Here is a 14,536-nt window from a genome sequence, read left to right as displayed (position 1 = left end):
GCAATCATGTACAAGAGCAATCTCATGAATGAGGATAAATTGACACTTAGCTTCAATGCACATGGGCATGGAGACAGACTTAAGAGAAAAAGAATGGCTACAAGCTGCTGCTGGTGAGTCAAAGTACATTAATAAAACATACATGCTATACTTTGAATCTGTGAGAGTTCAGTAAGCACTGGAACACTCTGTAACCTGGGAATTCTACTAACATGCAAGGGACAACAGAATGCTGCCTAAAAAAGGTTTTCTTTAATAGTATGAAGTTCTCAAATCATTTCTATTATAATTTATGGATACTGTATTTATGCCTGCATGTCTTATACATTCAGATTCAGATTTTTCTGCATCTAGAAGTGCCATGTGTGCCTGCAATTGCAAACTGCCTAAGATGTAAAAATGTTACTTCGCTAGACATATAATTATTTATTTATCCAATCATGAGAATGCTCACATTTTAATGAATGTATCTATTCTGCCATATCTGTGAACATATATATGAGCTGTCTTCTGATGATTTATGCAATTCTCAACACATCTGAAGATGACTTTTCTATAACTCCCATCCCAAACAACTCAGGGCAGAGAACAATAATCCCAAATGATTCAGGGCAGAGTAGTATCAAAACAATAACCACACTAAAAACAATAACAATATAATAAAGTAAGCCAGAGGCAATGTAGTAATTGAGACAATCCATCCAGATGCCTTCCCAAACCCTCCTAACTTAATATCTGGTAGAAAACCTGGTCTTCAAGATCTTACAAAAGAGAGATATATACATGGTTGGGATACCCAAATTTTGGAGGAAATAGCACTCCATAGGGCATATGCAGTGACAAAGAAGGCACATTTCCTGGCCCTCCTGTAAGATGACATTGGATGAGAAATAGGACCCAAGAGACACCTATTCTGACAGATTTCCTTCAGATGGACAGAGATAATTGGCTATTGACAATCCCAGAGTTTTTATTTTATTTATATCCCACCTTTATTAGTTTTACAAATAACTCAAGGCGGCAAACATATCCAAGACACCTTCCTCTAATTTTCCTCACAATAACAACCCTGTGGGGTGAGTTGGGCTGAGAGTGAGTGACTGACCCAAAGTCACCCAGCCGGCTTTCATGCTAAAAGCAGGACTAGAACTCACAGCCTCCTTGATTCTAGCCTGGTGCCTAACCAAATAAGTAGGCCTTGTGCTATGAAAGACTTTGAAGCTAATAACCAGAATCTTCCATTGCACCTGGAAACCCACTAGTATAGTATAGTATAGTGTAGTGTAATGTAGTGTAGTACAATACAGTATATAGTGTATCATATAGTATAGTATCACATCACACAGGTCCCAGGAAAGTGCTACATGGGTGTACTGAGGTCTATACATAACTACCCTTAGTGCTGCATTCCTGACCAGCTGTAGATTCTGAGTGGTCTTCAGGGGGAACCCCATGTAGAGCACTTTGTGAGTGCTCATATCCACTCATATCCAGATATGAGATAATCTGGATTTGAGTGACTGGGAGTAGGGATTCCTGATCAAGAAATGGATACAACTGCCACCCGATATGAATTTGAACAGTAGCCCACAGCCCACATGACTGCATCTGCTTTTCAAGAAAGAGTCATGAATGTAGGATGCCTAGGTATGACTGGTGTAGTAGAACTAAAAGTGGAAAATCTCTGGTGCGTTTTGAGGCCTCCTGGTAGTTTATGACTTTGGTTAATATCTTAATGAGGATTTTGGATATGTTGCTGTACAATAGATTTTCATAACCTTTGGGCTATGATTCCCATCATCTTTATATACAACACATATGGCTAAACTGACTTGGTAATGCGACTGATTAATCTAAAACATTTGGAAGGCAATATATTAGGAAAATTGTACATTATTATAAACAACTAGGAAAAACACATCATGTTCTTAAAATACATTATTTATTTTCCAATTCGATTTTAATTACATATCCATGTCTTTATTTTTTAAAAAAGCTTGAGATTTATCCAAGTGAAATGATACCATAGCTATTTAAAAGACATCGAACATATGTATGTCTCAGTGTTATACAGAGGTCAACACGAGTGTCAATTTCACTACAAACTCATTCCCATTAAAACCAATCTTATTATGAATGTAACTACATTATTTACCCATGAGCACTTCTGCCTTCACCCCTACTATATGCATCTTGGTTGCCAGGATGCAGGCGACCAATAAAAACAGCAATGAGATAACAGAAAACATAAACTCTTTCCTGCCCTCTTGTGGTCTTTTTGATTTTTGCAGCCTAGCCCTAAATTAGAGGAAGAGTTGAGTTTTCAGTAGCTCTTGACAAATTAAAGGACCAAACCATTTTTGACTTAATCATCACATTCATGTATGATTAAGAGGGAATGGTAAGAAACCAGCCAGACCAGAAGAGGTAACTTTTCACATGTACTGACCAGAATGAGCCAAACAAGGTATTCAGCTCTTCTTCCTAATCCCCAATCAATGCTTTTATGACTAGTTTGTTCAAAAACAATGAAGAATCAGTGATTCATAAATGAATTTATAATTTATAAATTGAATTGAGAAATAACTTTCAATGAATAAGGCAGGATTTGCTTTCCTTTCTTTGTATATTAGAAGTAACTATTGTAGCTGCAAACTACCTCTGTTTTTCATCCTGGGTGAAATAATCTCTGGCTTCTTCCTTACAGAGGGAGGTGAAGGCAAACAGCTCAAAAGACTGTTTCATCCTCATAACTCCAATAACTCATTAGGACATGTCTTATTGTGAATGAATATTATTGAGACAATTATTTGATAAAAAGTTAAGAGTGGGAGAAGCTAGTAGCAAAAAGTTGGATTTCTTAAAATGTCTGTTTCAACTCTAATCTTCAACATATTCTACCTGTGGAATTTCTGCTCATTCATTAATACTATTTAAGTAATTTTTGCTCCAATCTGACCAAAAGCCGCCAGTGGCTTACAAGCCTCTGCTGCTCTCAAAATTAGCTTTTGTTCATAACACCATTTTGCATGGCTCTCAGGTAATTCCTTCCTTCCACACATGAAACAGAATTTAAAAAAACCTTGGGTTGGATCTAGCTTAGTATTCCTTCTCCTCCTCCTTACTGGTACAACATTTTGCTTCTCTCTGTGGTTTGCAAGAAATTGCCGTCATTCTCTATCTTTTGAAGGTACTTTTTGTTCATTGCCTTTCCTGTCTGAATCCTTGAGTTTGCCAAGCCCACATCCTCTCCTGTGTTTTCTCTTTTCTCTGCCAAAATGTAGGCAAAATGAGGGCAAATACTGTTGAAATTCCCATTGGCTCAACTAAATTCTAGCATTCTGGCAGTGTCTGGACGCTGTTTAACTAAACCATGGGCTTCTCGGCCCAATTTTCTGGGTTCACATGATATAATAAGCAGACCACAAAGATGCACTATCATATCCTAGATTGTACTATGGATACTCTAGTCTATAATGATATTTCTTGTGAAGAACCATGACCCAAAGGTGCTGAATTATTCCATCTCATCCCATTCTCTCCTGGAAAAACTGTGATGTTTTTTTAGTACTATTCTCAACAGCTTTTCTTAAAGAAATCTAGCTGCAAACTTAAAATGGAAGACCATTTCCAGGTCAGAGCTAACCTGAAGTCTAAACAGCTGAGGATTTTTGATGTGAGAACCTCCTAAAGAAATCGGAGGAGGAGGAAATTGAACTTGCTTGGTGTGGGTGGAAATAATAATAATCAACACAGAGCAGTTTTGGAGTTGAGTACAGTGATAGATTTTCACCCTCACCAATGTGAGTTCTAAGCGTGGACATATCCAAAGATTTGTGTGTATATTTGTTTTTGGGAAACAATATCTGGTAACTCTGCATCAGAACAATTTTTTACCCAATGTTATCCAGGAGTTCGGCATTATTTGACTCTAAGCGAAACAAATTCTGCTTTCCAAAGTTGTATCAAAAGAGAAAGTATATGGGATAAATGAACAGATTTGCTTTTACAGTTTGATGCTTGATATTGTTCTCTTTTTAAAAACCCTTTTGTCCTTGAGAAAACTCCCGGATGCTGCTCCCTGGCAGGAGAGTTGAGGTGAGTCATCAACTAGGCTTATTAGCTGAAACATGCGTCTCCAGCACAGCAGCCAGCCTCAGGAAGAATGAAAGGGAAAAGTTACCTTCTAGGACATGGGAAAGCTTTCAGTAACGCTCCAACTGCCCTTGATTAAGGGCAAGTTGGCTCGATGGAGAATCCTAATTCAAAATCCAGGTGTTTTTCATTCTAGGGCAACCAACTTCTTCCCCTGCCAGGACTCTCCATGTGACAATCCTGCTCAGTTTTCCAATTTAAACTTGTTTTGTCTGTCCTTAAGGAACATTTGTGAGATCAAAATGTTACCCTGAGCTGCACCAGGAAGAACATAATGGCAATCTAAATGATGAACTGATACATGAATGACTAACATTTTTACTTATTTGTGGGATGAGGAAATATTTTTATAAAGAAAAGAAACTGGTACAGAAAAAAAGCAAAACAGGGCATTTGGAACAGGTCTATATGGGTCTTAAAGACCAGACATACTGTTTGAGTGAATCTGATTCTATGGAAGTGTTGAGACAGACTGGTTTTTTGAACATTATTAGTATGATGATGCAAGCTTGCCTGGCTAGCTTTCCAGAGACCACAGAAGAAAGGAGGAGGGAGAAAGGCCTCCGTCTTTTTAATAACGTACCATTTCCTGGTCAGAATCCAGCTAATAGACCTCTCTGATCTTATTCTTTGGATGTGCTGGGCTACTATACCATCATTCTGAAACAACATGCCCATTGGCTGAGGATGACAGGAATTGTAACAGAAACACAGAGTCCCAAATTGGGTAAAACAGAACTAGAATAATGAAACGCTATACGTCTAGAATATATAGGACCATATTTTCAGATTAAGGGAATCTGGCTAACAACAATCCATGAAACCTAGAGAAAATTTAGAGGAAATAATTTCATAAAAATCTTGCCTTTGGTCAGGCAAACAAAAGATTCATCAATGAAGAAGCCTTCACTTGAGAGACAGAACTTTTTGTAACCAATCTTTAGACTTCATGCATACATATTTAAGTGTTTCAGATAAGAGAAATTGCTACATCAACAGTTACCCCATCTGTGGTTTTCCATTTCCAATTCCTTTCTATTATTTGCACTCCATCCCTCCGAAAGCAAAGAGAAGAGTTTTGTATTGCAAAGATCTTTCCTCGTCTGTGATAGGAATGTGGAGGGCTTCAAATGTAAAGCCAAAAATATGCTAGGAAGCAATGATGAACAGGCACACATGGGAAACATTATTTATGACATTTATCTCTTCTAATTGTTCTGCAATTTACTACAATTCCATGTTTTAGAGCACGAAGAGAAGCTATGAGAAAGGGACTTGATCTAACCATTCAGGCAGATCAAAGGCTGCATTAGGAATTGAATTATAAAACATCTGTACAGCTTCCTTACTCTTCCCGAATCAAACATAGTTAATACAATTAAGATGATTATGCTTCTTCAAGCTCTTATGGGCATCCTTTTTTTTGTTGATGTGTCAATGTTAAAGACAGCAATTTTTAAATCATCTTTGTATTAGCCTTTTTAAAAAATCTACTGCCAGTATGCAAAAGTATAATACCAAGGTTACATTTCAGCCTCTAACATCTCTGTGTCAAGTGTTTTATGTATTGTTATTAAATCCAGGAAAAGTATAAACTGTGAATACTGGTAAATGTGTAATAATTAAAGTGAGAAAAGATTTCCAAGTGATAATCAATGCAGTTTAAAATAATGGTGTGATTCTGACTTCTTGTAATTGTTCCATATATTGCAATTAAAGGCCAACTTTACATCATCATCAACTAATGATGGAACATTACATTGGAGGTAGTTGTTGAATTAAGAGGCAATCCCACCTCCCCTCTTGTATCCTGTTCCCTCCCTCCACATGTTTTAACAATAACTGGATTGGGATTTCTATTTTTACTCTTTTAAAGACATTGATTTGTTAGGTTTTTAATGTTTTAATACTGGAAGCTGCCCAAAGTCGTTTGCTACAAGATGGGCAGCAAATAAATTCAATAAATAAATAAATAATATCCTGATGCTACCAAACTATCTTGGAGGTGGTGGGAAATGTTCAGTTCACAGGTCAGACTTCCTGAGGAATTTGCTGGAAACAACATGTTGCAATGAGCACACCCAAAGGAGGACTGAGCCACCTAATCAACTCAGCGGTTTCATTTGATTCCAGATAGCTTTTTTAAGTTACACTGTCACATATTTACCACATATTGCTCTCTCCTGACTCAGTTGTTATTTGATGAAGGCGCAAAGGAAAGTTCAGTGCAGCAAGGACCATATCCAATCTCAGATGATTTTGATTTGCCAATATGACAACTCAATTTATGCAAAATTAGAACAAGACAGTCTAATTCTAACCCTGACATCAAATGCCACTTTTTTGTGGGATCTATAGAATTCCTTTCAAAATTAAGTTTCCCAGGTCGAGGTGGCTTACAATTTTATTGTTCATATTTATTTGCTGGTTTTTGTGTGAAAAATTAGCAAATGAATCTGAACAATGAAATTGTACCATAAAATGCAACAATTAAATTATCCAACACTAAACATACAAAAGCAGCAGGTACCAGAATATTTGTTTCTTAGTATCATGTATATTTAAAATCAACATCCCCTCCCATTTGTTGTAGCATGAGAGAATCTCTCCAGGAAGGAGAAGAATGATCATTTATTCAGGGCTACTTTTTTCCAGGCTCCCTGTTTATTCTAGTGGCAATCTCAAAGATTTAGATGTGTGTTGGGCACTCAGGACAGATTAAGATTCTGTTAGTGTACCATCTAGGCTTCTGAGTTGACCAGCTACGAAGGGATCTCACATGGGGTTAAGAATTCCCAGAAACGGGATCCCAAGGAATTTCAATATTGCCTATTTCATGGCGGCTATGACATGTGGCAGGTTACACAATGGATCTATATTTTTTCTCCTGGGAAGGGGAAGGATGATCCGAAGCTGAGAAGTTTTGAATATATTCCCTTGTCATGGTCAGACCATTTCCTGTTGGGGTTTAGACTTATAACAACTATTATCCTCTGAGGAGTGTGGGAACCGTTAGCATGGTCTGCCCCCAGAATTCCAACATATTCCACAAGGCTCTGGAGGATTTCCCGATGGTGGGTGCTCTTGTTGAAGTTCAGTCACCCTGTGGAATCTGGGCAGGCGATATAATTATTTCTAACTGAATATGACTAAAAGCTCATTATCAAAATGACTTATGGCTGTAAGAAGAAGCAAAGTTTTTTCTTCCTGGTTGTGGGTTTTCCCTACTGCTCAGCAAGTGGCTCAAGGCCTTCTGAAATATTTGGCCTGGTGTGCAATCACAGAGAAGCCTCAGCCATTCACTCTGTGGGCTAGGCAGTCAGAGGGTAACAATGATAATATCTGTCGCTGATTTGTGTCAAAGCTACCAGTCACTACCCTCACTATCAGTCTTTGACGATTTCAAAAAGAACTCCAAAATAAGAGTTCTGGTTTCCTGATCTTCTGAAGCAATTACCACGGATGTCTGTACTGTACATTTCTTTAAATAGCATGATTATAAGCATTGTGCTATTTGTGTAATCCCTAGGAAAAAAATAATAAAGTAACACCTACTCAGAAAATTGCAGGAAAAGAGAAGAGTTGTAGTGGTTCTCTGTTTTTATGAAAGGGTAATGGAGAACACTACAGGAACCATTTTACTGTTTTATTGAATGCATAATTTGACTGATCACAAGGTAAATAAATTATAGTATTTCCTAGTGCTCTCAAATATGAAACAAAGCTGTTGGAATTCTTTCCTCTAGCAAATAAACAGAATTGAATGTACAAAGAAAATGTGAACGCTATGAGAATTCTAACTAAGCCTTTTCCGTGATATGCTATTTTTCAATGTGTAGAAATGGTTTTGTATGGGTCCATTCCATTATATGTAGCCCATTAAGTACATTAGTGTCACTCCTATACTGGTAGGAAATAATTTAGCCTATTATCAGGTTTGTGTTCAGGAAAGAGTGACTGCTACAGATATCATGGGAATTGTGTGAATGGATTTCCACTACAACTGTATCTTTTTGGGCTCAAGTCGGAATTATCACTGGGCAATAGGAAAACTTATTCTAGCGTCACATAGTTCTCTTGCTCCAATTTCTGTTTTCTTGGAGTCAGCACCTACTTGAGGCTTGTTGCTATCACCAGTGACTAGTTCATGACTTATGTCATCTCAGCTGGGACCCAATTCCACACTGTGCCTACCAGTTCTATCTCCTTTCATCCTTGATTTTTTTTATTTCAGCTTCCTCCCACCTCACGAATTAGCTACCTCTTCTTCCATGCTTGCTTGCCATAGTCTACTTCCTCAAAAGCTGAATGAAGTGAAACTGTAATGGGGGGGAGACAGCAGCCAGGAAAAGGGGAATATAATCGAAGTGGCAACCTCATCACCTCCCGCAGCCAATCAGCTGTGCCTCATAGCTATCTCCATAGCAACAAGAATCTCCTTAGCAACTGCCTTAATCTTCAGAGCAAAGGATAGGGTCTGGGAAACCCTCCATGAAAGGACCATGTCTCTTGAATGTAACACATTGCATCCAGAGACAAACATGTACATATTCTGACTGATCTTTGGGGAAATTGTTTGCCCATAGCCCAAAATTCCACAGACTGATAATGCCAAATGCAATCACAATCTGAATCTGAGATAAGTGAGCATTTTCTTCTTTTGCCTTCACTATAGTTAGCGATTTCTATTAGGCTGGATCAACTCTGGTGCCCTCCCATGTCTATTACCTGCCTCTTTCATATTTTTCAGTGCAGAGCATTGTAAGGCAAGAAAACTGAATGACCTCACTTTTTCCTTCCTCCTCCTCATTTCTATCATTCCCCTTTCTAAGGGAGTAACATTTCACACAAAGCACCTTGGTAAAGCTCAGTCTAAATCAGGCAGATGGAGCTGGTTCCAGCTGTAGAGCCCCATGCATATGCATAGATAGATAGATAGATAGATAGATAGATAGATAGATAGATAGATAGAGGGAGAGGGAGGGAGGAGAGAGAGAGAGAGAGAGAGAGAGAGAGAGAGAGAGAGAGAGAGAGAGAGAGAGACTGTCTGTATACTTATCCATATTAGCTTCAACTTCAGCTTCATAAGGAAGCTAAAGATTAACTTTCCACTCAACAGAAGCAAGAATTTCTAGCTAACTGGCTAGATAATTGTTCCAAGCTGTCCAGATTAGTCTCCTTTGAATACTTTGACCAAATACTAGACCAGGAGTAGTACAACATCTTCAAGTTACTGTCAATGGCTATCCTGGCTGGGAATTCTGAGACTTGGAGTTTCAAAATAACAGGGAAACTTCAGGCTGGGGAGGACTGCTCTTGAGAATGGAGCTATAGGTATACAAAACAGAGTATCTTCTTCTGAATGGTCCATTCATAAATAACAACTTGGCTTATGCAAACTATTTAAACTCACAGAACTACTGAAAGAGAACTGAAGCAACCAATGCCAACCTGGCTTCAATCTTGGTAGAAAAACAAGAACAGCAATTTCATTAAAAAGAAACTAAAAGAAAGAACACAGATTAAAAAAAATACAGGAAAAGGTCACAAAATAATTGGGAGAATCAACTGAAATTAGTAAAGCCATGTAGCATTTGATCCAAAGATCTCCAGAAATTAGTTTGTAACAGAAAAACCAAGAGACAATACATATTGTATTGCATAAAATGAATAGGAAAAACACAGTAGTGTTTTTTCAAATTTCTTTCTAATGTCACTGAAGTTTGCAGAGCTAAACCATTCTTGCAGTGTTTACTCCATTAAGGACCATTAATGGATGATCAGACCTTAATGGTCTGAGAAAGTAACCCTTGGACTGAGTTGGGAGTTACTACGCAAATCCTGGAATTTAATGGAGAAATCTTACAAATAATAGCCACATATTTTAAAATCCATGGAAATGTTTGTGGGCCAATTGGGATGAAAAGCAAATGTAAAATTCAGGGCTTTTTTTAAAAAAAGGAAAAGAAGACAACAAATGGAATCACAGTCCTGCAAACGTCAATGCTGAATGGAAAAACAGTATGTTCAGAAACATTTAGGAAAAAAAAAGTCTTAGCAGTAGCTAGAATTTTTAAAGCAACAAATCCTAAATTAACCTAGTCTTTCTTCTTTAGAAAAACAACTGTTTTTTTTACGCAAGAATCATAAGATTGCTCGGACATATTTTTTGAATTTGTGGATGCCATCAAATAGTCTTGGAAATAGGTTAACAACTGAAAATGATCTCAGAACCCAGAAAGTTAGACACAAAGCAGCAAAATGAGATTATTTTAGGATGACCACAGATGTTTGCATGCAGGAAAAAGGGGATCTGGCTACAGGGCAACACTTCTGATAATATTTTAAGAGCAAAGTAGGTAAGAAATGGAATGTGAAGCAGTGACGGCAAAATTATTTATTAATCAGAGCAAGTGATAAAATAGTAAAGATTGCTATAAGAATCATCCACGTTTTCTCACACAGGAAGAATGTTTCTTTTGTTTGAGAATTGGATATTCTTGCAACTTTAGCCTAAAGGGATATAGCTGGGGATAAATGTTATGATCTGTCTCTGCTAAAAGAATGAATTGGGCCAAAAGAGAGATTGTCAATGCCATTTTAAAATCCCATTAATAAAAACATTATTTTAAGGATTTAGGATGCATTTAAACTGCTATTTTCAAAATGGATAGGTTTTATATGAAGGCCAATGTACATAGCTCAACAAAATACAGCTATTGACAAGCTGGAAAGGATTCAAAGGCAAATCCTACCTTACACCTACCTTGTAACCCTACCATCACCACACAGAAAAAACAAAAATGCAGGGCTATAGAAACAAAGAAACTAGAAACATTTTGGAAAGATTAAAAAGGGGAATTGCAAAACTGCAGGTAATTGTTTCTCGATGTCAGTAAAAAAAAAGATAGGCAATATTGGTTGTGAATTATGGGGCTTATAATTGGGCACACCCAACAATAAACTGGGAAAAGTTTTGTTAGAGAAATGAATCTTCAACTGATGCATATTTTTAATTTGATGTTTTACTGGAATAAAAGAATACCTAAACAAGCAGATCTCAACAATGAGCCCATCTGTGAAAGAGATGGGTGGTTAATAAGTTTGATATATAAATCTGCAAGAAATTCCTTCTCTATTCACCTTATGGAAGTTCCACTTAAGTCTCAAAATGATGACTGGACACTAAGTGCCATGTGACTGTCTATGGAAAATAAACAGTTAAAAAAATAGCTTTACTGTTGATAGTGGTTTATTTCTTTGCATGTGAAGACGTGTTTAAAATACCCATTATTTTCAATAGGGCAGTTTTCTTATTAGCAATAATGCAACAAGTGCCTCAATATGTGCTTCATAGAGCACATATTGGACAAAATATTATGATGCTAGAGAATGAATGAGAATTATCAATACATCACTATAATAGGAAGTATGGAAAATGAAAGAACCCTGAAACAGAAATGCTTCCTTGAAAGAATATGTGATCAATAAAAATATATGTTTACTGCTTTATAAAGTGACTATATAGAAAGAGAACCAGTTTGTGTTGTGCTTAAGGCACTAAAGTAGAAACCAGGAGACTTTGAGTTCTAGTCCAGCCTTAGACACAATGCTAGCTGAGTGACTTTGGGTCAATCCCTTTCTCTTAGTCCCAAGAAGGAGACAATGACAAGCCACTTCTGAAATGTTAAAAAAAACAAACAAACAAACAAGAAAACAAACAAACAACACCTGTAGGGAATACTCCAGGCAGCCATGAGAGTCAACACTGATGGACGGACAAACAGAAAGAAGGAAGGAAGGAAGGAAGGAAGGAAGGAAGGAAGGAAGGAAGGAAGGAGGGAAGGAAGGAAGGGCTGCCTTCCAGAAGATAGAATGGATAACTGTTTATATTGTAATCTCTTTCTTTGGATAGAAATACTATTTATTTATTTAATGGATACATAACCATATCTTGTGACTCTTGTGGGTTCTTTGCTAAATGGTATTTAGTTTTAATAATTACACTTCAATGTATATCAGAGGAATTCTCAAATTTTGTGGAACTGCCACTTTCATTTTGTCTACACCAACCTGCATAAGTTTAAAAACACCTTTAAAAACAGTAGCTTGTGACTCTCCTGCCTGCTCCCCAAATGCTGTTGTGTCTAGTCAACTTCTGCAAATATGCTTCTAGTCCCAACCAGTAGGCAGGGATAACCAAGAGTGTATTGTTCTCATGGGCATTACCACATCATTGCAGAACATCTTCTAGAGAGAAATGCATCTGCTCTGCTAATTCAAGACCAGTCCCCAAAGAGTAGAGACCAGTATGAATCAGGGCAATCTGAATATTTTCAGGATCAGAAGTGCTGAAACTATATACAGGTCATCCTTGACTTACAACGACAACTGAGCCCAAAATTTATGTTGCTAAGTGATACAGTTGTTAAGTAAATTTTGCTCCATTTTAGGACATTTCTTGCCACAGTTGTTAAGTGAACCACTGCGGTTGTTAATAACATGCTTGTTAAGTGAATCCAGCTTCCCCATTGACTTTGCTTGTCAGAAGGTCACAAAAGGTAATCACATGACCACGGGACACTGAAACCGTCATAAATATGAGTCAGTTGACAAGCATCTGAGTTTTGATCACGTAACCAAGGGGATGCTGCAATGGTTGTAAGTGTGAAAAACTATCAAGTCACTTTTTTCAGGGCTGTTGTAATTTCAAATGGTCACTAAATGAACTGTTGCAAGTCGAGGACTACCTGTATATGCCCAGGTATTATTTGACTCCTCTAGCCAGCTATTGAGGCCTTTGAACTATGGTGCTGGAGAAGACTCCTGTGAGTCCCTTGGACTGTAAGGCGATCAAACTGGTCAGTCCTAGAGGAGATCAACCCTGACTGCTCTTTAGAAGGCCAGATCCTGAAGATGAAACTCAAATACTTTGGCCACCTGATGAGAAGGAAGGACTCAATGAAGAAGAGCCTAACGCTGGGAAAGTTTGAGGACAAAAGAAGAAAGGGACGACAGAAAATGAGGTGGCTGGATGGAGTCTCTGAAGCAGTCGGCATGAGTTTAAATGGTCTCTGGGGGATGGTAGAGGACAGGAAGGCCTGGAGGAAAGTTGTCCATGGGTCGCAGTTGTTGTCGCGATGGGTCGGACACAACTTCGCAACTAACAACAAGCCAGCTATGCCAAGGATGTGATTTTCAAGTATTATATTTCCTCAGAGTTCAGCATCCTATTTTAGGAGATGGAAGTTCTTTCAGTTCCCACAAATGCTTAACACAATATGTGTTGCAGAAGAGTTTTTTAAGGAGTTATGATTCCCATAGAGGCACTGATGTGAATACAAGACAAAGACATACCAGCCTCCTTGCATCTTTGAAAGCCAGTGCTCAACCCGCAAACCTCTATCACAGCTGCCTCCAGTTTATGCCCTTCAGATGGGTTGGACTCTAAATGAAATATTTATGTTGGTTGGGATTGTGTTAGCTGCACTCCACTAAACTGGAGAGCTGGTAGTTTGAAAAGCTGAACCTAAAAATACAAGCCAGTATCAGCAGAGTCAAAAAAAGAATGGTATAAGAGACAGCCATTATGCGTATGCAGGCGCATGAAGATATATCTCCTTTACTAGAATAATTGACAAAGTCAAGGATCCAGAATCAGGGGTAGTCTAGTTATGAAGGGCCAAAATTCATCAGGGATAACTTCTGTTCAAAAATTGCAGTGTAACCTTTTTAATTTTGGAAAAAGATAATACCTTCCTCCAAAATATGAATTTAGTAAATGAAACACAAGCAGAACTCCTGACTTGTGGATCTGGACATATGGATAAGTGGAAAGTGGAGGGCAGTGCAATCTGAGACACAAACCTTTGCAAATTGTGCCAACATTTTTCCTGGAAAATCCAATTTAGGAGAAGAGCTCATTGCACAGGGAAACGGGAGACTCTAAGAGCTCTCAACTAAATCATGACCCAGAGATATTATAGAGGAACCAAACCTGGAAAGCAGGTCTGATAAAAAGGAATTTGAATACAGCAGTTATTTGTCACTGAATATTCTCTTTGAACCCTGGGAAAAGAATTTGGAGGGTAAAGTCAAATGGTCCCAGGAAACCATGGGCAAGCTAGATAATAAAAGCACCTTACTCTTTGTTCTATAATCCAATTTTTAATTTCTTGGCTATCTGTAGTATCCTCAGAAATCTCCCCCAAAGCACCAATGCTCACTTTATCCTGCTTTTTCAAAGTCCAACTTTAAGTTCCATGGAGTGTCATAGGAAAAACTACTCCCTGCCTGCATGATTCTGATTTTTGTAGGTATGAACAGGTCATGGCATCTGAATGTATTTTTCCAGATGTCCATCCACCATGTGGGTAGACAA

General features: G+C 37.9%; 1 protein-coding gene across 4 annotated transcripts in view; it reads right to left on the bottom strand.

The window, feature by feature from the left end:
• PDE4A (phosphodiesterase 4A) overlaps window positions 1-14,536 on the bottom strand; it is a 299,986-nt gene that overhangs the window by 17,780 nt on the left and 267,670 nt on the right. The window lies entirely within an intron of this gene.

The sequence above is a fragment of the Pituophis catenifer genome, unplaced genomic scaffold (assembly GCF_029215685.1).
Source record: "Pituophis catenifer annectens isolate HBS135680 unplaced genomic scaffold, rPitCat1.0.hap2 SCAF_2, whole genome shotgun sequence".
Classification (NCBI taxonomy): domain Eukaryota; kingdom Metazoa; phylum Chordata; class Lepidosauria; order Squamata; family Colubridae; genus Pituophis; species Pituophis catenifer.
The sequence above is the reverse complement of the archived record's forward strand: the minus strand, read 5'-3'. Positions and strand labels throughout refer to the sequence as shown.